The sequence below is a fragment of the Oncorhynchus keta genome, chromosome 34, assembly GCF_023373465.1.
Source record: "Oncorhynchus keta strain PuntledgeMale-10-30-2019 chromosome 34, Oket_V2, whole genome shotgun sequence".
NCBI lineage: Eukaryota > Metazoa > Chordata > Actinopteri > Salmoniformes > Salmonidae > Oncorhynchus > Oncorhynchus keta.
Window position 1 is genome coordinate 48,460,942 of NC_068454.1, and position 27,612 is coordinate 48,488,553.

At 42.1% G+C, this 27,612-nt stretch overlaps 1 protein-coding gene across 9 annotated transcripts in view; it reads right to left on the reverse strand.

The window, feature by feature from the left end:
* Positions 1–23,933, reverse strand: part of LOC118367564 (LIM domain only protein 7-like) — a 127,107-nt gene extending 103,174 nt beyond the window's left edge. For 3 of the 9 annotated variants that reach the window (XM_052493957.1, XM_052493959.1, XM_052493951.1), the window contains exon 1: positions 10,854–11,114. The gene's annotated coding sequence lies outside the window, so the exon portion shown is untranslated. Of the gene's footprint in view, positions 1–9,075; positions 9,197–10,853; positions 11,115–23,727 lie in introns of those variants that run through there. The other 6 variants (XM_052493956.1, XM_052493958.1, XM_052493953.1 and 3 more) reach the window with 5 other exon arrangements.
* Between the last annotated feature and the right edge of the window lie 3,679 nt (positions 23,934–27,612).

Here is a 27,612-nt window from a genome sequence, read left to right on the forward strand (position 1 = left end):
CAAGTCCATATTAAGGCAAGAACAGCTCAAATAAGCTAAGAGAAACAACTGTCCATCATTACTTAAAGACATGGTCAGTCAAGAACTTTCTCAAGAAAGTTCCATCAAGCGCTATGATGAAACTGGCTCTCATGACTACCGCCACAGGAAAGGAAGATCCAGAGTTACCTCTGCTGCAGAGGATAAGTTAATTAGAGTTACCAGGCTCAGAAATTGCAGCCCAAATAAATGCTTCACACAGTTAACACACATCTCAACATCAACTGTTCAGAGGAGACTACGTGAATCATGCCTTCATGGTTGAATAAATAAACCACTACTTAAGGACACCAATAAAGAACAGACTTTATTGGGCAAAGAACACAATCAATGGATATTAGACTGGTGGAAATCTGTCGTTTGGTCTGATGAGTCCCAATTTCAGATTTTTGGTTCCAACTGCCTTGTCTTTGTGAGATGCAGAGTAGGTGAACGGATGAACTCCACATGTGTGGTTCCCCCTGTGAAGCATGAAGGAGGAGGTGTGATGGTGTGGGGGTGCTTTGCTGGTGACACTGTTGACGATTTATTTAGAATTCAAGGAACACTTAACCAGCATGACTACCACAGAAACCTGTAGTGATATGCCATCCCATCTATTTGGCACTTAGTGGGACAATCATTTGTTTTTCAACTGGACAATGATCCAACACACCTCCAGGCTGTGTGAGGGCTGTTTGACCAAGAAGGATAGTGATGGAGTACTGCATCAGATGACTTGGCCTCCATAATCACCCAACCTCAGCCCAATGTAGATGGTTTGGGATGAGTTGGACCGCTGAGTGAAGGAAAAGCAGCCAACAAGTGCTTAGCATATATGGGAACTCCTTCAAGACTGCTCGAAAAGCACTCCAGGTGAAGCTGGTTGAGAGAATACCAAGAGTGTGCAAAGCTGTCATCAAGGCAAAGGGTGGCTAGTTTGAAGAATCTATTATTTATTTGATTTATTTGTTTAACATTTTTTGGTTACTACATGATTCCATATGTGTTATTCTTCACTATTATTATTCAATGTAAACAATGGTAAAAATAAAGAAAAACCCTTGAATGAGTAGGTGTGTCCAAATTGTTGACTGGCACTGTATATATAGTATATATATTCGTAGACCTTCCAGTTTGTACATGCAAAACATCCACGTACCCCCTCACTGTGGCAAAACACACACCTTATATCCTAAACACAACCTCTCTTTCTTTCTCCCTCACACACACACACACACACACACACACACACACACACACACACACACACACACACACACACACACACACACACACACACACACACACACACACACACACACACACACACACACAAACAAACAAACAAACGTCATTAAGCTTCTCAATGACACAATCCAGGCTGATTTTGTTAAGTCAGTACCATGCGGAACTGAATCGGACGTTGGTCGTGTAAAGGTTTGAATTCCATCATCCGTTGGGCTGTTATCAGGCCAAAGTGTTACTTCACCTGCGGCTGAATGTTTACTTCCTCTTTCTCTAATTCTCTGTCTCTGTTTCTCTCTCCTGCTTATCCCGCTTTCACTGTCTCTTTCTCTCCAGCTAACTCTCTTTCTCTGCTCCATTTATTTGTTTGGTTTCACTGGATGACAACCATGGTAGCACTGTATAATAAAGAGACATACAGAGAAATACATTATTTTCCACCATAATTTGCAAATAAATTCATAAAAAATCCTACAATGTGATTTTCTGGATTTATTTTTATAATTTTGTCTGTCATAGTTGAAGTGTACCTATGATGAAAATTACAGGCCTCTCTCATCTTTTTAAGTGGGAGAACTTGCACAATTGGTGGCTGACTAATTGCTTTTTTGCCCCCACTGTAACTCATTCACTGTCAGCCCTCATACACACGGATGGGAAGAAATTACAAAATACAATTACAAAATACCCCAAAGATTAATGTTCCAAAATAAAATAAAAATACTTTTGCAAAATATTGTATTGAATTAAGATACAAGTATCTTATATTTTCTAAATATATCTGCAACTACCCCCTTTAACCTCAACACATTCTCAGTAATGGTAACAAATACGTTTTGCTTGCTATTACTGTGATACAGTGCATTCAGAAAGCATTCAGACCACTTACCCTTTTCCACATTTTGTTCCGTTAAAGCCTTATTCTAAAATGTATTAAATAGTTTTTTCCCCTCATCAATCTATACACAATACCCCACAATGACTATCACGTTCTGACCATAGTTCTTTTGTATTTTCAATGTTTTAGTGTGGTCAGGGCGTGAGTTGGGTGGGCAGTCTATGTTATCTGTTTCTATGTGGGGTTTCTTGTTTGGCCTGATATGGTTCTCAATTAGAGGCATGTGTTAGTCATTGTCTCTGATTAGGAACCATATTTAGGTAGCCTGTTTTCTGTTGGAGTTTGTGGGTGGTTGTTTTCAGTCTTTGTTTGGCTGCACCAGATAGAACTGTTTTGGTTTTCACTTTTGTTGTTTTGTAATTTGTAGTGTTCAGTTTTTTGATTATTATTAAATAACCACGCTGTGCTTTGATCCTCTCCTTCTTCCACCCAAGACAGATGTTACAATGACAAAGCAAAAACAGGTTTTTAGACACAGATATTTTCAGAACTCTCCAGAGATGTTTGATTGGGTTCAAGTCTGGGCTCTGGCAGGACCACTCAACGACATTTAGTGACTTGTCCCGGGGCCACTCCTGAGTTGTCTTGGCTGTGTGCTTAGGGTCAATGTCCTGTTGGAAGGTGAACCTTTGTCCCAGTAGGAGGTCCTGAGCGCTCTGGAGCAGGTTTTCATCAAGGATCTCTCTGTATGTGGTTGTTTATGTACTTTAGTTGAATGCACTGACTGTAAGTCACTCAGGATGCTAAATACCCAAAAGTAAATGTAAAAATGGACACTAGCAAATCATGCTGGGTATGATTATTATTCTAATGAGCTCCAGCCCCAAACAAAAGTACATTTGAATAAAAATGTATAAAATAAAATGCTAAATAATGTTGTCAACAATATATTTTAAAAGAAAAATAGATTGGTGGGACTTGCATTTAACTCATTTTACTTTACTATTTAAAACATAGTAGTACATATAGTCTAAGTTAAATGTAGTAATATTATTGGTCTGATTGCTTTGATAGACTACTGTAACGGATCTCGTCCTCCTCTTCTGAGGAGTAGCGAGAAGGATCGGAGAACCAATGCGCAGCGTGGTAAGTGTCCATAATGTTTAATCAAACACAACAGAACACTGGAACAAAACAATAAACGTGAAAAAATGAAACAGTCCCGTGTGGTAACAAACACTGACACGGAAGACAAATACCCACAACTTAAAAGTGAAACCAGGCTACCTAAGTATGATTCTCAATCAGGGACAACGATTGACAACCATACTAGGCCGAACACAGAGATCCCAAATGATAGAAAAACGAACATAGACAACCCACTCAACTCACGCCCTGACCATACTAAAACAAAGACATAACAAAGGAACTAAGGTCAGAACGTGACAACTACTATATAAATCGTATTACTTTGGATTTTGGTTCAGTTAGATTACAAAAATGTCTAGACTACAGTTGTTAAGTGTGAACTGAAAGAAGAAAGACATTGGACAATGCGATCTTCTGTCAGTAGATATGAAAAAAGGTAGGATCTCATAGGGAAGCAAAGCAACTGAATCATTTTTGCTGTGGGTTTCAGATAAATAGATGCACAATTTACTTTTACAAAACGTTCAATGTATAGATTTGATTTGAGAGAAATATCATTATACATTTAGTGATGACAGCTCTTTAATCATATTTTTTTTGTGGCAGTTGAAGAGCTATGTCGAATACGTTCGTATGTAGACCTAATGATACAGTAGCTAGGTGTAGTTCTATCTAATAAATACATTATTTAGGCTAACAGTGATCACTGAAAAGTACATTTCCTGAAGAAAATGTGTTTTGCTTGCAAGCTTGTTTTAAAGTATATATGGTTTTGACATACGTTATAGTGCTAAACGACTCAAATGTAATGTAAATGTAGTGGTAGAGTCTGTAGTAACTACTATGGAACATCGGTGACTGTGAAGAGTGGTGGTGACTGGTTATAGTTGGAAAAGTAGGAAGGTGGAAAGATTGATTGACCAATTGATTGGTTGGTTGGTTGATGGGATAGGATAGCATGAACATGTGAAAGTTGGTTTGGGGTCGCTAACCTGAATGCCCATAAGAAGTTAGAATTCAATTATAATCATTTGGGGGGTGCTTATATTTGTCCTGTTATAAACACGTGTGTAATGGAAATGTTTTTATTTTTGATTTTTTTTGCATATCCCAACTCCCCCTGAGACACAAGCAGGGAGTGGGGAAATGGCCACCCTTATATAGCACCCATGGAACAATTAGGGTTAAGTTCCTTGCTAAAGGGCACAGCAACAGATTTGTTCGCCTTGTCGATTCTGGTATTCAAACCAGCAACCTTTTGGTTACTGGGCCAACACTCTAACACTCTAACCTAGAGGCTAGCTAGCTACACCCAAGACCAGAGCTGGACAAGAGCTAGTGCAGACCAGAGCAGTAGTTGGGGTCAGTAGTTATGGTCAGTAGTTGAGTGGTCAGTAGTTTTGTAGTTTTGTGCTTGTGTTGCAGGTTCTTTGAGCCCTACAGTATGGACGTGGTCAGTAGGGGTGTGTCAGTAGTGGTGAGGTCAGTAGTAGAGTGGTTGTGGTCAGTAGTTGTTGTCAGTAGTGTTGTCATTAGTTGTGTGGTTCCGTAGTTTGTGGTCAGTAGTTGTGGTCGGTTGATGTAGTCAGTATTGGTCAGTAGTTGTGATCAGTAGTGTTGCGGTTGTGGTCAGTAGGTGTGGTCAGTAGTGGTAATTTGTTTTGGAAAGTAGGTGTGTCGTTCAGTAGCTGTGGTCAGTAGTTGTGTGGTTGTGGTCTGTAGCTGTGGTTGGTTGATGTAGTCAGTAGTGGTCAGTAGTGGTGGTCTGTAATGGTCAGTAGTGTTGTGGTTGTGATTTAGTAGTTGTGGAGTTGTGTAGTTGTGGTCAGTAGTTGTGGCCAGTAGTTGTGGCCAGTAGTTGTGGCCTGTAGTGGTCAGTAGTTTTGGTAAGTATGTGTGTGGTTCAATAATTGTAGTCAATAGTTTTGTTGTTGTCATCAGTAGTTGTGGTTTTGTAGTTGTGGTGATTAGTTGTGTGGTTGTGGTTAGTACCTGTGGTATGTAGTTGTGGTCAGTAGTGATCAGTTGTTTTGCTAAGTAGGTGTGCGGTTTAGTAATTGTGGACAGTATTTGTGTAATTATGGTCAGTAGTGGCCAGTAGTTGTCGTCAGTAATTGTGTGGTTGAGGTTAGTGGTTGTGGTTTAGTCATTGTGGTCATTAGTTGTGTGGTTATGGTCAGTAGCTGTGGTCAGTAGTTCTGGGCAGTAGTTTTGTGGTTGTGGTCAATAGTTGTGGTCAGTAATTGTGGTCAGTAGTGATCAGTAGTTTTGTAAGTAGGTGTATTTGTATTTATTAGGGAGCCCTATTAGGGAGATCTTCCTGGGGTCCAAAAACATGAAGGCACTTACATTACACACAAAACAAAATATAAAACAGTACATCACATGATATTATTACACCACTACATATCTACAGTACAACATGTATAATACCACCATACAACAATTTCACAATATATGTTTGTGTAGAATGTGTGTGATAGTGCTTGTGTGCATATGTGTGTGTCTGTACCTTTGTGTATATCTCTTCACAGTCACCGATGTTCCATAAGGTGCATTTTTACCAGCTTTTTAAATCTGATTCTACTGCTTGCATGATGTGGAATAGTTCCATGCAGTCATGGCTCTATTTAGTACTGTGCACCTCCCATAGTCTGTTCTGGACTCGGGGATTGTGAAGAGACCTCTGGTGTCATGTCTTGTGCTAGTATTTTAAATAGACAGCTCGGTACATTCAGTTTTTCAACACTTCTTACAAAAACAAATAGTGATGAAGTCAATCTCCGGTTGGTAACAGGCTGATTGGTCGTCTATTTGAGCCAGCAAAGGGGCTTTTACTATTCTTGGGAATGGATTTTGCTTTCCTCCAGGCCTGAGGACACACACTTTCTAGTAGGCTTAAATTGAAGAAATCGAAGATAGGTGTGTGGTTCATTAGTTGTGGTCAGTAGTTGTGTGGTTGTGGTGTGTATCTAGTTTTGGTCAGTAGGAGTCAGTATTTTTGGTCAGATTGTGGTCGGTAGCTAGTTGTGGTCTGTAGTTTTGTGGTTATGGTCAGTAGATGTGATCAGCAGTTGTGGTCACTGTCTAAACGACTGTGTGGAAACTAAAAGAAGAAAGACATAGGACAAAGGGATCTTCTATCAGAAGATAGAATTAAAAGGATCACGTGGGCAACACTCTTCAGAAAGCAAATCAACTTTGGATCATTCATGCTTTGGGTTTCCGATAAACTGATGCACAATTTCTTTTGGAAAACATTCAGTGTAAATTAAGTTTGATTTTAGTTGAATGATGACATAATGATTAGAACGTTTTATGCGATTATTTGGGGAGAGAAATATGATGGTGCATATAGTGATGAGAGCTCTTTAAAATAATTTTAAAGAGCCATAAACAATAAGACTCCTGAACAGGTAATCAAATGGCTACCCGGACTATTTGCATTGTGTGCCTCCCCCAACCCCTATTTTTTACGCTGCTGCTACTCTCTGTTTATCATATTTGCAACAAACGCTGACACTACACATTCAAGTATATTTGACAAAGTTATGAAAGACAAGCATTATCATTTAGAAGTCCGTAAAGTAAGTGTGGAAGAGGTGAATTATTTTGTTGTTGTCTATCAACAATGACAATCCACCCGAGTCTGACAACTTGGATGGAAAATTGCTGAGGATAATAGTGGACGATATTGCCACTATTATTTGCCATATCTTCAATTTAAGCCTACTAGAAAGTTTGTGCCCTCAGGCCTGGAGGGAAGCAAAAGTTATTCCCCTACCTTAGGATAGTAAAGCCCCATTAACTGGCTGAAATAGCCGACCAATCAGCCTGTTACCAACCCTTTGTAAACGTTTGAATAAAAAAATAATTTGACCAGATACAACGCTATTTCACTGTAAACAAATTGACAACAGTCTTTCAGCACGCTTATAGGAAAGGACATTCAACAAGTATAGCACTTACACAAATTATTGATGATTGGCTGAGAGAAATTGATGATAAAAAGATTGAGGGGGCTATTTTGTTTGACTTCAGTGTGACTTTTTACATTATTGATCATAGTCTGTTACTGGAAAAACGTATGTGTTATGGCTTTACACCCCCTGCTATATTGTGGATAAAGAGTTACCCGTCTAACAGAACACAGAGGGTGTTCTGGAATCCTCTCCAACAAAATCCAGGTCAAATCAGAAATTCCCCAGGGCAGCTGTATAGGCCACTTACTTTTTTCAATCTTTACTTATGAGTAAAGCCAGTGTGTCCATGTATGTGGATGACTCAACACTAAAAAAGTCAGCTACCAAAGCAACTGAAATTATTGCAACACTTAACAAAGAGCTGCAGTTAGTTTGAGTTGGTCCTAAATATTCCAAAAATTAAAAGCATTATATTTGGGACAAACAATTCACTAATCTTTAAACCTCAACTAAATTGTAATGAATAATGCGGTAATTGAGCAAGTTGAGGTGACTAAAATGCTTGGAGTAACCCTGGATGGTAAACTGTCATTGTCAAAACATATTGATACAACAATAACTAGGATGGGCAGAAGTCTGTCCATAATAAAGCTCTCGTCTGCATTCTTAAAAGCACAACAACAAGGTAGTTCATACAGGCCTCAGTTTTGTCGCACCTGGAATACTTTTCAGTTGTGTGTTCAGGTGCTACAAAGAGGGACTTAGGCTTGCAATTGGCTCAGAACAGGGCAGCACGGCTGGCCCTTGTATGTACACAGAGAGCTAATGTTAATAATATGCATGTCAGTCTCTCCTGGCTCCATGTGATGGAGAGATTGACTCCATCACTACTTGTATTCGTGACAGGTATTGTTGACATGTTGAATGCACCGAGCTGTCTATTTGAATTACTGGCACACATCTCGGACTTCCATAAATACCCCACAAGACATGCCACCAGAGGTCTCTTCACAATTCCCAAGTCCAGAACAGACTATGGGAGGCACACAGTACCACGTAGAGCCATGACTACATTGAAATCGATTCTACATCAAGTAACTCAAACAAGCAGAAAATTAAATAAAAAACACCTTATGTTATAAATGATATAATAAACATATACCTTATGGAATAGTGGGCTGTGAAGCAACACAAATATAGGCACAGGCACATGCGTGCAAACATATGCATGCTATTCACACACATCCACATGGATTTTGAAGGAACATACTTAATATGTTGTAAAATATGTTGTGAATGTATTGTATTATATATCTGCCTTAATGTAGCTTGACCCCAGGAAGAGTACCTGCTGCCTTGGCAGCAGCTAATGAGGATTAAATATAAATACATGTGTGAACGCCAAATGTTCTTTCAATATTAATTTATTTTAGAAGAAATAGGCCCTTCACTGTATGTCTCTTTATCAGGACTGTTGAAAAGTATTTAGGATTATTTTTTATTTTGATAAGTATTTTGTATTTTGAAAATACAAAATACAGCTCTCTAAAGTCTATAAAATACACTGGAGTGAAGTTCAGGCCAATAAAATATAATTGACAAAATACTCAAAAGTAATTTAAATAAGTATTTCAAATACATGTAACATAAATGCTGCTCTTCTCCTCTCTTCTCTCTCTCTCACACACACACACACACACACACACACACACACACACACACACACACACACACACACACACACACACACACACACACACACACACACACACACACACACACACACACACACACACACACACACACACACACACACACTTGTTATTGTTTTTGTTACTCTTTTGTATAGTGTTGCAGTGTTCAGTGTTCTCTTTATTAAAATTCACTATGAACACATACCACGCCGCATTTTGGTCCTCTGATCCTTCTCGCTTCTCCTCTTCAGATGAAGAGGAGGAAGACCGTGACAGATGACCCCTTCTCAACCTCTCAATATGAAAGAGATTTCACATTGAAGCCGCTTGTTTGAGAAAACAGTCCACATAGTTACATTTAAACCTGGGGTCATCTACAAACACGTTCACAAGTTCACCCCAATCACGCACACACTTGGCAACTGCACACACGCACCTACACCCTTAAACACACACAAAAGCCTGCACACACACACGCTATCTGTAATAGTTTAGCCTTGTCTTGTTAGAAAGAGAAAGGTGAGTCTCTCACACTGTTCAAACTTAGTCTCATAAAATAACCGATCTCAGATTATTCGAGCGGAGCAAAGAGTGGTGTGCCCAATTTGACTGGAGCACAGAGCCAGATGCTCAAAGGCTGGAGTGTGGTCCTTCTTGCCCACTCCAATTTTACTGTAGTAGTGCTCAAAGTAGCACTCATTTCACGAGCTCAGGGCATGCCCAGCCCAGCATGCATTTGTAGTCTACTTGTGAGCTGCTATAGCCCCTTGCTTTAGCTACTGTCATGGAGTTTGCTAATTATGTTCATAAAGAAACTGATAAAACACACAGGTGCAAAATCAAGGTGACTAACAAAGATGAGGACAAATAGCAAGAGAAGGAGTGTGGTGATGTAATGTCCACAACTACATGATGGTGTACTTATTACATGCACATGCACATGCTAAAAGAAAGGAACAAGGTGGGTAGATAACTAAATGTGTCATTGTAGCAAAGTATTTCTAGACAAAAAATCTGATCTCTTAAACATTTCATACATTTTTGTTCTATTATTGATACAATAGGACTTAATTGATTTTGGCACAATAGGCCTGGCATATTCCCACGTTCAAGAGGCTTTCCCTTTTGATTGGGTTATTTTGCCTAAAAACATTTTGGCCTACTTATATAAAAATAAAAAAAACAACTCTGCATCTCTGCCCAGCCTGGCAAGAGTGGCCAAAAGGGTGTTAAGCATCCCCAGTGGCTCTGCAAAGTGTGGAGAGGATATTCTCTGCTGCTGGCCTGCACTCCAGGAACCATCACATGAGCCCGAAGCCACAGACTGGCCAAACTTTATATCCCTACCAGCCTATTGTGTCACACTCGCAAATGCTTCACAATGCATTTCTTTGTAGGCAATAGCCTTAAAATCATTTAAATAACATAGCCTAAATAAATAAATAAAAGTTCCTTCTTAGGCTCCCTGTCTGGCTCCTGACCTATTTAGAGTGTGTATATGCTGTTTAATATGACATGTAGTCTATTTGATATGATGTGCGAATGGAGCGAATTTGGAGCTGCAGTTTTTTCTCCTGTGTGCATGGAGTGGTTTTTAGCAGAGCGGTTTGAAAGGATGAGTGGTGTGCACATCTCTGAGTTGGATTTCCAACCGCTCAACTCCGCTCACATAATCTGTCCAGTATGTTCCAGTCACAGATCAGACAATTACATACAAAATTAATCAATATCTTGTCACCTGTATGTAAATACAGCACCAGTCAATAGTTTGGACACACCTACTCATTCGCTTTTCATGTAGTAACCAAAACACTTTTTTGGTTACTACATGATTCTATATGTGTTATTTCATAGTTTTGATGTCTTCACTATTATTCTACAATATAGAAAACAGTAAAAACAAAGAAAAACCCTTAAATGAGTAGGTGTGTCCAAACATTTGACTGGTAATGTATGTGCATCCTAATATGTAGCAGTACTTACTTGACAGTGGCTTTAGTGGATGTGTCTTGGAGGTCTCCTGCGTGAAAGAGCTGTGCCTCCTTTAGTCCGTGCTTCCCAAAGGAAGGAAGACGTTGAAGTTGTCCTACGGAGAGACAGATAGACTGACTGAGAGACAGACAGGGAGAGAGAAGGTTTTCCAACTTTAGAGTCACCGTCAATAATGACTCAGGCATTCTCTGGCAGACTTGACAAGCAACAGTTCCACACTTCACTGCTGCATATCCAAAGTTCATACCACCGGTGATAACTGAGAAAGGGGCGGGTAGGAGCATGTGTGTGTGTAGCAAATAGAGAGTGACACAATGCAGAACACACACAAGCAGGGGCAGGGCAGCATGACCGGCAAATTGACAGCTCTAAAACTACCTGTGAGAGTGTGTGGGCTGGCTAAGGGGGTGGGGTATTTGGAACTAGGAGAGGTGAGTGAAGTTTACAGTCTGTAACACTTTCTCTCTCACACACACCCTTAATAAACTGGCCCCTACCCTCCCTGCACTGTAGAACACCTGCGGTCGTAACAAGAGGTTGGGTGACTGAAACAGTGACGGCAGGTATCCTAGCAGTTAAGAGCGTTGGGCCAGTAACTAAAAGTTTGCTAGTTTGAATCCCTGAGCTGACTAGGTGAAACATCTGTTGATTTTCAGCAACGCTCTTAAGCCTAATTGCTCCTGTAAGTCGCTCTGGATAAGAGCGTCTGCTAAATGACTAAAATGTAAATAAAACTACCATGCAAATATTGCTAGTGACGAGTAAGGAGTGGAGCAAATATTCTCTCTTCAATGCAATAATGTTTTGTGTGAGTGTGTGCTCATGCATGCACTGTGTATGAGAGAGAGTGTTACAGGCTGTATATGTCGCCTGTCCTGACATAACACCCTGCATATTTGAACCCTGTATTTACAATCCAAAAACAGATCCCTAGCGTGTGTACTGTGTACAATCGGTCAATTCTTTCTTCCTAGAACAGTATAGCTTTAATGGTTCATGCTCTAACTCCCCAGTGCCTTCTTCTCCCTCCTCGTTTGTACATCTGCATATCCCTTAGGGATTTAGGACGACACACAACCCTACTCCATGTAATGACACATTGGATTCAAGCATTCAACATGGGGCTGAAAAAATAACAGGGGTAGCCGGGTCTATATTTAAACACCGAACATGCTTATTAGCAGATGGCATGGGAGAGTTGACCTCTGCAGCTGCCTGCCTCGCATTACGGGAATTTTAGTGGGCCTCTAAGCTCACAGTAGTAGGACCTCAAAATGTGAAAGGTCAAAAGCCCCTCACTTCCTGCATGGGGGGTTAACAGTTGCACTGTTTACTTGTAATAGTGCTGTACATTGGGGGGTCTTGTTTTATCTGGGTCTATTTATGTTCGGGAAGGCTTATCTGATTACTGTTGGGTTGAACAGAACAGTGATACAGTAGGACCAAACCTGTGGGGTATATCACAAAGCAGGATAACCAAATTAGCCATCTAACTTTGATAATCATTCAGAAATAACTATTGATTTTCTGGTTCATTCAGAAAGCTAAGCTTGTTAGCTTAGGTTAGCCCTAGGAAGCTCTTTGCCACCTTCTCCTCCCTCCTGAATCCTCCTCCCCCTCCCCCCCTCCTCCCTCTCTGCAGATGACTTCGTCAACCATTTTGAAAAGAAGGTCGACGACATCCGATCCTCGTTTGCTAAGTCAAACGACACCGCTGGTTCTGCTCACACTGCCCTACCCGGTGCTCTGACCTCTTTCTCCCCTCTCTCTCCAGATGAAATCTCGCGTCTTGTGACGGCCGGCCGCCCAACAACCTGCCCGCTCGACCCTATCCCCTCCTCTCTTCTCCAGACTATTTCCGGAGACCTTCTCCCTTACCTCACCTCGCTCATCAACTCATCCCTGACCGCTGGCTACGTCCCTTCCGTCTTCAAGAGAGCGAGAGTTGCACCCTTCTGAAAAAAAAACCTACACTCGATCCCTCCGATGTCAACAACTACAGACCAGTATCCCTTCTTTCTTTTCTCTCCAAAACTCTTGAACGTGCCGTCCTTGGCCAGCTCTCCCGCTATCTCTCTCAGAATGACCTTCTTGATCCAAATCAGTCAGGTTTCAAGACTAGTCATTCAACTGAGACTGCTCTTCTCTGTATCACGGAGGCGCTCCGCACCGCTAAAGCTAACTCTCTCTCCTCTGCTCTCATCCTTCTAGACCTATCGGCTGCCTTCGATACTGTGAACCATCAGATCCTCCTCTCCACCCTCTCCGAGTTGGGCATCTCCGGCGCGGCCCACGCTTGGATTGTGTCCTACCTGACAGGTCGCTCCTACCAGGTGGCGTGGCGAGAATCTGTCTCCTCACCACGCGCTCTCACCACTGGTGTCCCCCAGGGCTCTGTTCTAGGCCCTCTCCTATTCTCGCTATACACCAAGTCACTTGGCTCTGTCATAACCTCACATGGTCTCTCCTATCATTGCTATGCAGACGACACACAATTAATCTTCTCCTTTCCTCCTTCTGATGACCAGGTGGTGAATCGCATCTCTGCATGTCTGGCAGACATATCAGTGTGGATGACGGATCACCACCTCAAGCTGAACCTTGGCAAGACGGAGCTGCTCTTCCTCCCGGGGAAGGACTGCCCGTTCCATGATCTCGCCATCACGGTTGACAACTCCATTGTGTCCTCCTCCCAGAGCGCTAAGAACCTTGGCGTGATCCTGGACAACACCCTGTCGTTCTCAACTAACATCAAGGCGGTGGCCCGTTCCTGTAGGTTCATGCTCTACAACATCCGCAGAGTACGACCCTGCCTCACACAGGAAGCGGCGCAGGTCCTAATCCAGGCACTTGTCATCTCCCGTCTGGATTACTGCAACTCGCTGTTGGCTGGGCTCCTGCCTGTGCCATTAAACCCCTACAACTCATCCAGAACGCCGCAGCCCGTCTGGTGTTCAACCTTCCCAAGTTCTCTCACGTCACCCCGCTCCTCCGCTCTCTCCACTGGCTTCCAGTTGAAGCTCGCATCCGCTACAAGACCATGGTGCTTGCCTACGGAGCTGTGAGGGGAACGGCACCTCAGTACCTCCAGGCTCTGATCAGGCCCTACACCCAAACAAGGGCACTGCGTTCATCCACCTCTGGCCTGCTCGCCTCCCTACCACTGAGGAAGTACAGTTCCCGCTCAGCCCAATCAAAACTGTTCGCTGCTCTGGCTCCCCAATGGTGGAACACACTCCCTCACGACGCCAGGACAGCGGAGTCAATCACCACCTTCCGGAGACACCTATTCCTCTTTAAGGAATACCTAGGATAGGATAAAGTAATCCTTCTCACCCCTCCCTTAAAAGATTTAGATGCACTATTGTAAAGTGGCTGTTCCACTGGATCATAAGGTGAATCACTGGTCATAAGGTGAATGCACCAATTTGTAAGTCGCTCTGGATAAGAGCGTCTGCTAAATGACTTAAATGTAAATGTAAATGTTAGATGTTGAGTCAAATGATACAATGCCCATTTTTAGCCAGCTTCTTGCCATATCCCCCAGACTCGTGGCAGAAAAATATGAAATGCTGAATTAACTGATTGGCTGACATCGCATGCTGTTATAGCCACCTGAGGAAACAAACACTCATTTAAAAACAATCAGATATAATTCATATGGACATCCCATTGTGTGAACGGAATTCATAAAATTGTTATTCAATGCATACCATAGGTATAGTTTACTACAGTTAAAGGCCTTGATACATGAGGCCATTTTGTTTTTACTATTGCGTTTATATCCCCTTCGATCAGTATGTGACCTATGTTGTGTCAAAGTTGATCTTATCTGACAAGACAGTGTGAGACAAACTAGACAGTGTGAGATAAAATAACTAGAATCACATATATAATGCTCCTGTGAAATGGGAAAATATGCAGAGTTGTAGTTTCCTTAAAAAATGGTGTGCTGATTGTAAATGCTGCAATGCACTAACTCTGCTTCTGTGCAAGCAATTTTCAAAATTCCTTTTGCCACGTGGTCAGGGTCACATGTACCTCTGTACCTTTGATTTGTTTAATATTTTTTTAGTTACTACATGATTCCATATGTGTTATTTCATAGTTTTGATGTCTTCCCTGTGATTCTACAATGTAGAAAATAGTCAAATAAAGAAAAATCCATGAATGAGTTGGTGTGTTCAAACTTTTTCTTAACTTGTACTGTATATATATTTATATATTTTTTAAATAATTGTTTAACTTATCCAAGCAACATGCTTTTTTGATTATCACATGAATATTATTATTTCATGAGTTTCTTTTATTCCTACACATTTTGTAAAAGTATTAAAGTATTTAAAGTATTGTAATATTTGTATTTATACAGTACCGTACAAATGTTTTAGAACACCTACTCCAGTCAAGGATTTTCTTTATTCTTACTATTTTCTACATTGTAGAATAATAGTGAAGACATCAAAACTATGAAATTACACATATGGAATCATGTAGTAACCAAAAAAGTGTTAAAAGAATCTGAATATATTTTACATTTGAGATTCTTCAAAGTTGCCACCCTGTGCCTTGATGACAGCTTTGCACACTCTTGACATTCTCTCAATCATTTTTTGGGTATCAAGAGTACCTGTGGCCTTAATTCTAATGGAATAATACAGTATGACATAATGGACAAAACATGAACAGCAACCGTTTTAACCAATCAAATGGGCAGACAATGGTGGGAAGGAAGTGGTAAGCACATTCCATCCGTCCCTGCATATTTCCGCTATGTATCCAGCTCTTTAAGTAGAACATGAGGAAAATGGAGGAGGGGACAAGAGGAGAGGATGGCAGGGGAGAAAAGAAGAGGAGGGAAGGGGGTGCTGAGAGGAAAGGAAGGGGGAGGAGAGAAATAGAGTAGAGAATGAGAAGTAGAGGAGAAAGCAGATGAGCTAAAGAAACATACTTTGTTCAGGGTTGGGGTCAATTCCATTTAAATTCCAGCCAATTCAGGAAGTACACAACAATTCCAATGCTTTTCAATGAGGAACATTTGGAATTGGAATTTGATTTACCTTCTGAATTGACTGGAATTTAACTGGAATTGACCCCAACCTGGTTGTGTTTTTATCTTTCTCACTTTTTATATTTTATGGGAAGAACTTTGCACTGCATCTTACCTTTAAGGAAATGTACTTTTTAAATAAAGTTTGGTTTGATATTTTAAAAGAGGTTATGAGAGGAGACAAAACATGACAATAAAAAAGAAGAGATCTGGCAGACACATGGCGCTTACAACTGTGATGTTAACCTTTGCTCCTACTAATCATCTAGTATAGTGTGAAACACTGACCTTTGTGATCAGGTTATTGAATGATTCATTGCAGTGTGACATCGAAGAACAAAGAAACTATCCCTCTGGTGTAATGAGTCAGATAAGGACACAGATTTTACAAGTAGGAACCATTTCTGACACCTAAACATTGTTGTACCATTGTTGATTAGGATATACAAACAGTGGTTTGATAGTTCGCTGCATCCTCCCTCAGTAAGTATTCATTACTACTACACAATGCAATTATCTCACATAATATATGAATTGTTTTGGTTTGTAGTATGTCAATTTGCAGTGTTATACAGCACTGTAGCCTGGTCCCTGATGTGTTTGTGTTGTCTTGCCAAAGCCTGCGTACTGTAAACCCTAACAGTGTCGTGGAGTTAAACACATTTTTGTTGTAAACTCATTACGTGGCAAACCGTTATCCTGACTCTAAAGTATTGGGTTACCCTGATGTGCACATAGCATTTACTTTTCCTGAACTCAACTATTTTAACTGAATACTGTAACTCATATTTTTAACTGTACAGCCCGACGTTGTCTGGCGTCATGTGCGTCAACAACGTTCTGTACCGTGGTGCATCTCAAAGCGAGGGAATTTCAAATACTGTTAAGGATTTTCATAGTAAGAAGAACCGTGGTAAATATCTGTTTCGTCAATGACTGTATATTCAAACAGGTTTTACTGTGTGACTGCAACTAAACAGACCCGTTTGGACAGCAACCATGCTGATTATGAGTTGTATCTAAGTTTTTATTATTAGTGAGTTCTATGGAGATATTGTGCAATTCAGTTTGGCTAACATTACTCTAGGTATGTTAGTGTGTTGCTTGACAAGTAAATGTTTTGACCGCGTGTACAGAGTATGGCGACAGAATTTGTTTATTAATGTTATGCCAAGGGTGCACGTGCTGAAGAGATGCAGCAACAACTAGTTGGTGCCATTGGTGGTCAACACACATCTTCTCCTACTGCAGTATGGTTGTCATATGCTTATTGAGCACGCTGATATGGTAAGTTATAAATGATCAGGACAGTTTAATTCCTTACTTTGTAAAATGTATATCAACAAATCTGTACGATATGTGACTAGGTAACCCTACTAGCTAGTTTGCTACGCTAACGTACAGTACCAGTCAAAAGTTTGGACACACCTACTCATTCATGGGTTTTTCTTAATTTGTACTATTTTCTACATTGTAGAATAATGGTGAAGACATCAAAACTATGAAATAACACATATGAAATCATTTAGTAACCAAAAAAGTGTTAAACAAATGAAAATATATTTTAGTTTTTTAAAAGTTGCCACCCTTTGCACACTCTTGGCGTTCTCTCAAACAGTTTCAACTGGAATGCTTTTCCAACAGTCTTGAAGGAGTTCCCACATATGCTGAGCAATTTTTGGCTGTTTTTCCTTCACTCTGCAGTTCAACTCATCCCAAACCATCTCATTTGGGTTGAGGTCAGGTGATTGTGGGGGCCAGGTCATCTGATGCAGCAGTCCATCACTCCCCTTCTTGGTCAACTGGCCCTTACACAGCCTGTAGGTGTGTTAGGTCATTGTCATGTTGAAAAATAAATGATGGTTCCACTAAGCGCAAACCAGACGGGATGGTGTGACGCTGCAGAATGCCGTTGGAGCCATGCTGGTTGTGTTTTACTTCAATTCTAAATGAATTATAGATAGTGTCACTAGCATCTAATGGTATGTTTTGTTGTTTTTGAGTTAATTGTTTTCAGTTAAATGGTAACGGTCCTCCCCTCCCGCTCCGTGGCTCGACGACTCATTGCGAGCTCACAGAACAGGGCTCCGGGCAGCCGAGCGGAAATGGAGGAAAACTCGCCTCCCTGCGGACCCGGCATCCTTTCGCTCCCTCCTCTCTACATTTTCCTCTTCTGTCTCTGCTGCTAAAGCCACTTTCTATCACTCTAAATTCCAAGCTTCTGCCTCTAACCCTAGGAAGCTCTTTGCCACCTTCTCCTCCCTCCTGAATCCTCCTCCCCCTCCCCCCCTCCTCCCTCTCTGCAGATGACTTCGTCAACCATTTTGAAAAGAAGGTCGACGACATCCGATCCTCGTTTGCTAAGTCAAACGACACCGCTGGTTCTGCTCACACTGCCCTACCCTGTGCTCTGACCTCTTTCTCCCCTCTCTCTCCAGATGAAATCTCGCGTCTTGTGACGGCCGGCCGCCCAACAACCTGCCCGCTTGACCCTATCCCCTCCTCTCTTCTCCAGACCATTTCCAGAGACCTTCTCCCTTACCTCACCTTGCTCATCAACTCATCCCTGACCGCTGGCTACGTCCCTTCCGTCTTCAAGAGAGCGAGAGTTGCACCCCTTCTGAAAAAACCTACACTCGATCCCTCCGATGTCAACAACTACAGACCAGTATCCCTTCTTTCTTTTCTCTCCAAAACTCTTGAACGTGCCGTCCTTGGCCAGCTCTCCCGCTATCTCTCTCAGAATGACCTTCTTGATCCAAATCAGTCAGGTTTCAAGACTAGTCATTCAACTGAGACTGCTCTTCTCTGTATCACGGAGGCGCTCCGCACCGCTAAAGCTAACTCTCTCTCCTCTGCTCTCATCCTTCTAGACCTATCGGCTGCCTTCGATACTGTGAACCATCAGATCCTCCTCTCCACCCTCTCTGAGTTGGGCATCTCCGGCGCGGCCCACGCTTGGATTGCGTCCTACCTGACAGGTCGCTCCTACCAGGTGGCGTGGCGAGAATCTGTCTCCTCACCACGCGCTCTCACCACTGGTGTCCCCCAGGGCTCTGTTCTAGGCCCTCTCCTATTCTCGCTATACACCAAGTCACTTGGCTCTGTCATATCCTCACATGGTCTCTCCTATCATTGCTATGCAGACGACACACAATTAATCTTCTCCTTTCCCCTTCTGATGACCAGGTGGCGAATCGCATCTCTGCATGTCTGGCAGACATATCAGTGTGGATGACGGATCACCACCTCAAGCTGAACCTCGGCAAGACTGAGCTGCTCTTCCTCCCGGGAAGGACTGCCCGTTCCATGATCTCGCCATCACGGTTGACAACTCCATTGTGTCCTCCTCCCAGAGCGCTAAGAACCTTGGCGTGATCCTGGACAACACCCTGTCGTTCTCAACTAACATCAAGGCGGTGGCCCGTTCCTGTAGGTTCATGCTCTACAACATCCGCAGAGTACGACCCTGCCTCACACAGGAAACGGCGCAGGTCCTAATCCAGGCACTTGTCATCTCCCGTCTGGATTACTGCAACTCGCTGTTGGCTGGGCTCCCTGCCTGTGCCATTACACCTACAACTCATCCAGAACGCCGCAGCCCGTCTGGTGTTCAACCTTCCCAAGTTCTCTCACGTCACCCCGCTCCTCCGCTCTCTCCACTGGCTTCCAGTTGAAGCTCGCATCCGCTACAAGACCATGGTGCTTGCCTACGGAGCTGTGAGGGGAACGGCACCTCAGTACCTCCAAGCTCTGATCAGGCCCTACACCCAAACAAGGGCACTGCGTTCATCCACCTCTGGCCTGCTCGCCTCCCTACCACTGAGGAAGTACAGTTCCCACTCAGCCCAGTCAAAACTGTTCGCTGCTCTGGCCCCCCAATGGTGGAACAAACTCCCTCACGACGCCAGGACAGCGGAGTCAATCACCACCTTCCAGAGACACCTGAAACCCCACCTCTTTAAGGAATACCTAGGATAGGATAAGTAATCCTTCTCACCCCCCCCCCCTTTAAGATTTAGATGCACTATTGTAAAGTGACTGTTCCACTGGATGTCATAAGGTGAATGCACCAATTTGTAAGTCGCTCTGGATAAGAGTGTCTGCTAAATGACTTAAATGTAATGTAATGTAATGTGCTTATAGGTATTTTTTTTAAGTATCGAGGTAACTAAGTGAGATATTTTGAATTTCTGTTCTGATAACTATATCTGACTCTGTTATATTTTAGCTGAAAGTACAAAAGGCACATTTTTTTATTCCTCCCTTAGGGTCAAAATAAGAATGGTGAGAATGGTCAGTCCTTAATTAATGCAATACTTAAAGCTGTCTCAATGGAATGCTGTATAATTAGATTATCCCATGGATATATTTCCATGGGATACATGCTCGTCGGACATTTCATTCCAAAATCATGGTAATTAATATGGAGTTGGTCCCCCTTTGCTGCTATAACAGCCTCCAATCTCCTGGCAAGACATTACACTAGATGTTGGAACATTTCTGCGAGGACTTGCTTCTATTCAGCCACAAGAGCATTAATGAGGTTGGGCACTGATGTTGGGCTATTAGGCCTGGCTCGCAGTGAGTGTTCCAATTCATCCCAAAGGTGTTCGATGGGGTTGAGGTCAGGGCTCTTCGCAGGCCAGTCAAGTTCTTCCACACCGATCTCAACAAACCATTTCTGTATGGACCTCGCTTTTTGCACGGGGGCATTGTCATGCTGAAACAGGAAAGGGCCTTCCTCAAACTAGAATAGAGATTCCTTGAATGCATGAAAATTGACTGACTGAGTTGTGTGTACTAGGAATATAGTATGGTTTGTTACGTGTTGAGTTAATAGTACCTAACTAAATCGAGGTAGTCGTTTGCCATAAATGGTTGAAGGAAGGTCAACGACTTTGAGTAAGGCCAGTGTGTCTATGTATGCAGATGACTCAACACTATACACATCAGCTATCACAGTGACTAAAATAACTGCAACACTTAACAAATAAATGTATTTATTTTCAGAATTGGTGGCAAGTAATAAGTTAGTCATAAATATAAAAAAAAAACTAAAAGCATTGTATTTGGGACAAATCATTCACTAAACCCTAAACCGCAACTAAATATTGTAATGAATAATGTGGAAATTGAGCAAGTTGAGGAGATTATACTGCTTGGAGTAACCCTGGATTGTGAACTGTCATGGTCAAAACACATTATTCCAACAGTAGCTAGGATGGGGAGAAGTCTGTCCATAATAAAGCTCTGCTCTGCATTCTTAACAGCTCTCAACAAGGAAGGTCCTACAGGCCCTAGTTTAGTCTTACCTGGACTACTGTTTAGTCACGTGGTCAGGTGCCACAAAGTGGGACTTTTTGTGGCACCTGACCACAAAATTGCAATTGGCTCAGAACAGGGCAGCATGACTGGTTCTTGGATGTACACAGAGAGCTAACATTAAAAATATACATGTCAATCTCTCCTGGCTCAAAGTAGAGGAGAGATCGACTTCATCACTACTTGTATTTGCGAGAGGTTGAATGCACCGAGCTGTCTGTTTAAACTACTGGCACACAGCTCGGACACCCATGCATCTTGGTAGGACCTCGTCCTTTTGGGGTCACAAGTGGCGCAGAGGTCTAAGGCACAGCATCTTAGTGCTAGAGGCGTCACTACAGACACACTGGTTTGATTCCAGGCTGTATCACAACCGGCCGTGATTGGGAGTCCCATAGGGTGGCGCACAATTGGCACATTGTCGTCCGAGTTTGGCCGGTGTCGGCCGTCATTGTAAATTAGAATTTGTTCTTAACTGATTTGTCTAGTTAAGTAAAATAAAATAAAAACTACCCCACAAGACATGCTACCAGAAGTCTCTTCACAGTCCCCATGTCCAGAACAGGCTATGAGAGGCACACAGTACTACATAGAGCCATGACTACATGAAACTCTATTCCACATCAAGTAACTCACGCAAGCAGTAAAATCCGATAGAAACATTTATAAAAATACACAAACATAGGCACAGACACATGCATACAAACACATGATAACAAACGCACTATACACACACGTACACATGGATTTTGTGTTGTAGATATATGGTAGTAGAGCAGGGGCCTGTGGGCACACACTTAATCTGTTGTGTATGTATTGTAATATTTTTTCTTTTTAAGTATAACTTTTGTATACATTTTGCTGGAACCCAGGAAAAGTAGCTGCTGCCTTGGCATCAGCTAATAAATACAAATACAAACTAAGTTGACTACAGCTAAAGCATAGCTATTCAATATGCAGCAATCCAATGTATTAAACTAATTAACATTATATTTTTAAGTAAAGTACAGTTTAATTTTTTTTGTTGTTGCATAAAACCATTAGGTTAACTACAAGTAATTAAAAATAATTAGGTGTGCCTTAATTTGAACTTTTTAGTGTTTTGATTTACAATTAGTTCACAGGATTTATAGGGTTTTACAGTGAAGTTATTGTCATGAATAACATGACAACGACCATAGGAGTCGTGATCTGTTTCACCTGTCATGCGCTTGTCTCCACTCCCCTCCAGGTGTCGCTCATTTTTCCCATTATGCCCTGTGCATTTATACCTGTGTTGTCTGTTTGTCTGTTACCAGTTCATCTTGTCTCGTCAAGCCTACCTGCGTGTTTTTTCCCGTACTCCTGTTTTCATTAGTCCCTATTATCTAGTTCTTCTGGTTTTGACCATACTGCCTGCCCTGACCCTGAGCCTGCCTGCCGTTCTGAACCTTCTGACACTGCCCTGGATTACTGACTGCTCCATGCCCTGGCCCTGAACCTTCCTGCCATTCTGTATCTTACGGACTCTGCTCTGGATTACTGACCTCTGCCAGCCCTTGACCTGTCGTTTTCCTGCCCCCTGTTTTGTAAATAAACCTCTGTGATTCGAACTGTTCTGAGTTCTGTTAAGGAGTTGACTATAAAGCACCAACAGATCTGGAACCAGGCTAACAGTACTGAAGACTACTTCCATAGACGATGAGAAAACATTGAGTATTCCCCCATGTCTGCCGTTATCCTGAGGGTGGTAAAAAGTGGAGTCAGGATGAGATCAGCAGAACGATGGGTTGTCTGTCTGTGTCTGACTGTGCTTTACAGAGTGGATGGCCCGAGTGGTCAGGGAGATTTCGCAACGGCCTGTGGTAATTAAAGCCCTCTGCTGAGTCACTGAAACAACACCAGGGTGTCTGGGAGGCCCACGCGCACACACACACGCAAAGAACAGCAACACGCACACACGCTGAAGATACATGCATGCTTACACATGCATGCATCTCAATGTTATCATAATGTTATGCTAACATCTCCTTCCACATGAGTTGAGTGTTCTTAAATTCATTTAGGTCAATGCAACACTGCTTTTCTTTCCACTGTGGTTTCAGCTACAGCAATCCCAATTAACTCCACAGCCTATCACCCCTCTCATTAAAGAAGCCAAGATGACAACCAGCCCGCTCCATCCCAATCACATCTGTTCCACAGGCAAAACCATCCCCATTTAAAATACATTACAAGACATCATAGCAAAATGAAATGGGACAGAGAACAAACAAACAAAAAATGTGTGGCTTTTACTAGTAACAGTCTTCGTTGGAAATGTTACTAGTAGGAAATGTCAGTAACAAGACGTCATTGCGAAACAAGACTGAACAGAGGAGAATATGACAATCAAACACGAACATGACATATATTTAAGTCCAAATGAGCTCTGTTTTCAATAAGGTGGTTTAACAACAAGGTCTAACAATAGTAGTACATTCAGTGCTGGGCAATCTCAGTAACACTTACGGAAGAAGTAGAGCTCTGGAGATAGGAGAGAGGGTCCTGAATGAATGGGAGGCTTGAAAGAGCGACAGCAAGATATATTTATAGAGGGAGAGAGAGAGAGAGAGTGAGAGAGAGAGAGAGAGAGAGAGAGAGAGAGAGAGAGAGAGAGAGAGAGAGAGAGAGAGAGAGAGAGACCGTTCTCCAGTGCAGATCGGAAATTGTTGCACCCAAATGTTTTCTTGGCTACCGCCTGTAAACGTGATGAAAAGACAGATACAGTGTGAAAGGGAGTGTGAGAGAGAGAGAGAGAGAGAGAGAGAGAGAGAGAGAGAGAGAGGGGGAGAGGGAGAGAGGGGGAGAGGGTGAGAGGGTGAGTAAGTGGTTTAACCTAGAGAAGAAAGGTAGGATGTATAGAACAGTAGAGGAAGCTCTGTGTTGTTTTTTTCTTTTCAATCTTCTCCAATCCTCCACTGTAAGTTCCTGCAGAGTGAAAGTTAAGTTCCTTCAGTTCCTTAAGTTCCTTCACTGGCTCCTATAAGGTCCCCGGTAAACAAAAAAGGGGAGTGCTGTAAACTGTTCTGGAGCCAGCCAAGCAGACCAAAGAGGCAAGCATCTGGAGTAGAGAGGGGGAAACACACACACACACACACACACACACACACACACACACACACACACACACACACACACACACACACACACACACACACACACACACACACACACACACACACACACACACACACACACACACACACACACACACACAGAGCCCCAGTGTTGTTACGGCCTTATGCCTTTCCCATGATCTCAAACCACTGCTGCAGGAACAGGGAAAGAGAAACAGGCCATTGTTGTTGTCAAAACACACACAGCAGAAACATACAAAAACACACAGACTCCGGGTTTGGTGTTTATACATGGGTGTGAAGTCAGTTGACTTTGATCAGGCCTATCCCAATACAGTTAAATAAAGACGGATATTACTGTGCAGGACTAGCCATTGGGAAAAAGGTCTTCTGACTTAATTGGAAATGTATAGTTAAATAAAGGTTAAATATATATTATATGTGACTCGTTTCAGGAAACTAGGCGTGTGTCGCACGTCACTACTTTGGAGGAGCAGCATTTGAAAGTAAACATTTGGGTTTTATCAAAATGCATTTTTTTTGTCAGACATATCTTCTGTAACGTGAACTTTCATGTGCCTTAATAACAAACTTGTATTCCATCCATGAATACAAATCAAATTGTTAAATTACGAGCTTAGTTGGTTTAGCCATGGAAAAAGGGAAGGAACCTTCCCACTAGCCTTGATTGGCTGAGATGCCGGGAGATGAGTTTGGATTGGCCTGTAGCATGGTTCTGTCTATAACGTAATCTGTTCAGTATGTGTTGACAGTCCTTTCTACCGCGCCATTTTTAAAGACATAACTTTAGCCATTAGGAATGAAACTTTTTTATACTTTTCTCAACAGCATTGATGCTCTGAATTTAGCAGGCAATATCGACAGATCAGTAGGAAAAAGTGAAGGGCTACTTTCTGCACATGCCGCATTCAATGTGAACTGGAGTTACGTGACACAAAGCTGGCCAAACAAAACAGTGTTAAATGGTTCCAGTCTGCCGGGAAGCATTCATCCATGTATATGGGTAAGAGTCTAGCTACATTTTCCAGATGAGTTGCTAATTTTGTCAGAAAGTAATTTTTATTGCAAGTTAATGCATACTGTTAGTTAGCTAGCAAAATTTGCTTGCTGGCTCGCTAGCTAATGTTACGTACAGTGGGGCAAAAAAGTATTTAGTCAGCAACCAATTGTGCAAGTTCTCCCACTTAAAAAGATGAGAGAGGCCTGTAATTTTCATCATAGGTACACTTCACCTATGACAGACAAAGTGAGAAAATAAATCCAGAAATTCACATGGTAGGATTTTTAATGAATTTATTTGCAAATTATGGTGGAAAATAAGTACTGGGTCACCTACAAACAAGCAAGATTTCTGGCTCTCACAGACCTGTAACTTCTTCTTTAAGAGGCTCCTCTGTCCTCCACGTGTTACCTGTATTAATGGCATCTGTTTGAACTTGTTATCAGTATAAAAGACACTGACTCCACTATGGCCATGACCAAAGAGCTGTCAAAGGACACCAGAAACCAAATTGTACACCTGCACCAGGCTGGGAAGACTGAATCTGCAATAGGTAAGCAGCTTGGTTTGAAGAAATCAACTGTGGGAGCAATTATTAGAAAATGGAAGATATACAAGACCACTGATAATCTCCCTCGATCTGGGGCTCCACGCAAGATCTCACCCCGTGGGGTCAAAATGATCACAAGAACGGTGAGCAAAAATCCAAGAACCACATGGGGGGACCTAGTGAATGACCTGCAGAGAGCTGGGACCAAAGTACCAAAGCCTACCATCAGTAACACACTACGCCGCCAGGGACTCAAATCCTGCAGTGCCAAACGTGTCCCCCTGCTTAAGACAGTACATGTCCAGGCCCGTCTGAAGTTTGCTAGAGAGCGTTTGGATGATCCAGAAGAAGATGGGGAGAATGTCATATGAAACCAAAATATAACTTTTTGGTAAAAACTCAACTCGTCGTGTTTGGAGGACAAAGAATGCTGAGTTGCATCCAAACAACACCATACCTACTGTGAAGCATGGGGGTGGAAACATCATGCTTTGGGGCTGTTTTTCTGCAAAGGGACCAGGACGACTGATCCGTGTAAAGGAAAGAATGAATGGGGCCATGTATTGTGAGATTTTGAGTGAAAACCTCCTTCCATCAGCAAGGGCATTGAAGATGAAACGTGGCTGGGTCTATCAGCATGACAATGATCCCAAACACACCGCCCAGGCAACGAAGGAGTGGCTTCGTAAGAAGAATTTCAAGGTCCTGGAGTGGCCTAGCCAGTCTCCAGATCTCAACCCCATAGAAAATCTTTGGAGGGAGTTGAAAGTCCGTGTTGCCCAGCAACAGCCCCAAAACATCACTGCTCTAGAGGAGATCTGCATGGAGGAATGGGCCAAAATACCAGCAACAGTGTGTGAAGACTTTCAGAAAATGTTTGACCTCTGTCATTGCCAACAAAGGGTATATAACAAACTATTGAGAAGCTTTTGTTTTTGACCAAATACTTATTTTCCACCATAATTTGCAAATAAATTCATAAAAAATCTGACAATGTGATTTTCTGGATTTTCTTTCCTCATTTTGTCTGTCATAGTTGAAATGTACCTATGATGAAAATTACAGGCCTCTCTCATCTTTTTAAGTGGGAGAACTTGCACAATTGGTGGCTGACTAAATACTTTTTTGCCCCACTGTATATACTGTACTCTATACCATCTACTGCATCTTGCCTATGCCGTTCGGCCATCACTCATCCATATATTTATATGTACATATTCTTATTCATTCCTTTATACTTGTGTGTATAAGCTAGTTGTTGTGAAATTGTTAGGAATTGTCAGATTACTTGTTAGATATTACTGTACGGTTGGAACTAGAAGTACTTCGCTACACTTGCATTAATATCTGACAACCATGTGTTTGTGACCAATAACGTTTGATTTGATTTGAAATGTAGGTCAGGCTTAATTTTGGGCCTACTTTTTGCACGGTCGCTGCGGTCAGACTGAGTGAGCTAAGGTCAAGCGGGGCACCTCGTTGAAGTCGCCACTTTCTAGAGACTATGGTGATGCCATATGTTTCAGCCCTATTTGATGGTAAAGTTCATACTTCCCATTTAGGATATGAAGGGGACCATTCGATCTTTTCAGGCTGATATCTGTAGAGGTAGAGGTGACCCTGAACATGTGACAAAAGGAATTTTAGAGCAAAACCTGTTAGAGCAAAACCTGTAAACCATTGTAAGGGAGAAACTCGGATGTGTC